Below are 1,613 nucleotides of genomic sequence, written 5' to 3'. Positions count from 1 at the left end.
TCAGCTCCCCCTTCTCTGCCGGCTCCAGCAAGGCCAGCACGGGTAGGCAGCGTGTCCTCAACATCCCTGGCCGCACTGCATGCCACCACGCACGGTGGAGTGTGACTCTGAGAGCTCAGCCCCGGGGTAGGACAGTGATGGCGGGGGGAAGATGGCACTGAGCAGCGATCCCTGGAAATTTCCAGGGAAAGATAGAAACCAAGGTGGCCCTGACCACGGTCATGCCAGGATGTGTGTGACTAAGCCAGGGGCCAGTGGCATGGCCTGGGACATCCCCAGGGAGCACAGGGTGCGTGGGGCACAGGGAGCATGGAGATGGCCCGAGGGAAGGCACATTTGTGTGCTGCTGGTCCTTGACCCGGCTGGCACTGGCCTCGGGGGCAGTTGACGTAAGACCCTGTGGGGTCTTGCTGAGTGCTGGAGGAAGCCGAGGGGATGGAGGCAGCCTGGTGGGGCTGTTTGGGGTACAGGCGTGCCCTCCATCATCCCTGGCAGCAAATGAGACGTGCGGGTCTCGTGGACTGCAGCAGAAGGGAGTCCATGGAGGGGGGGACGTTCTGCTTGTGGTCCCTGGAGGCAGACCCACGGCTGGTGCCGGTGGTGATGGGCGGCTGTGGGTGCCCTGGCTGCCGCGCAGATGGCAGTGCGGGGTGGGAGCGGTGCGTGGTGGGAGCCTGGCCAGCGCAGCACAGACGAGGGAGCCGGGTGGGCGAAGCAGACGTGTTTGCTCTGACACCTGCAGCGTGTCGCTGCAGCGAAAGGAGCAGCGTCAGGGCTGCGCGCCGGCCCCAGGGAGGGGGAGGTCTCCCCAAGGAAAGGATGCTCTCAATGCAAGCCCTGCCATGCTGCCCTTGCCACCACTGCTGTCCTTGTGATGTGGCAATCCAGCTATTTGGGTGAAGCGAAGCATGGAAGGGTTTTTGATCTCTACAGGAAAGATGTTGCCCTTTGGGAGCTCACCTGGGAGAAGCAGAGGGGATGCCTGTGCCCCTGAAAATCAGAGAGGAGGGGAGGGTGAGGAAGCACTCTGCAGTTGGGGGATGACTTGCATGGGACGAGGTGGCAGAACCAAGGCAGCAAATGTGCCCCTTAGAGAGAAACTCTTGGTGTGATGCTCTGAGACGGGTCTCAGAGGCAGAAAGCACGTGGGGTCTGCTCCCGCAGCCTGGCTCCCAGGGTGATGGCAGCAGGCAGAAATGAGTGGGGCTGGTGGGTGGCCAGCTCTGTTTCAGGGGCCCGCAGCAGTGTGGGAGAGCAGGAAGGCACCGCTTGTGACACAGACAGAGCAGACCACAGCTGAGAAGGTACAAATCACAGAATCACAGAATCACAGAATGTTCGGGGTTGGAAGGGACCTCTGAAGATCAGCTAGTCCAACCTTCATCCCAACATACCTAATCACTACACCATAGCCTCAAGTACTAGATCTACTGGGCAGCCCGTTCCAGTGCCTCACCACTCGTTCAGTAAAGAACTTCTTCCGAATATCCAATCTAAACTTACCCTGACGCAACTTGAGGCCATTTCCCCTTGTCCTGTCATTAGTAATTAGAGAGAAGAAACCAGCACCAGCCTCACTACAGCCTCCTTTTAGGTAGTTGTAGAGGGCAATA

This window comes from Apaloderma vittatum, unplaced genomic scaffold (genome assembly GCF_000703405.1).
Source record: "Apaloderma vittatum isolate BGI_N311 unplaced genomic scaffold, ASM70340v1 scaffold32497, whole genome shotgun sequence".
NCBI lineage: Eukaryota > Metazoa > Chordata > Aves > Trogoniformes > Trogonidae > Apaloderma > Apaloderma vittatum.
The sequence above is the reverse complement of the archived record's forward strand: the minus strand, read 5'-3'. Positions refer to the sequence as shown.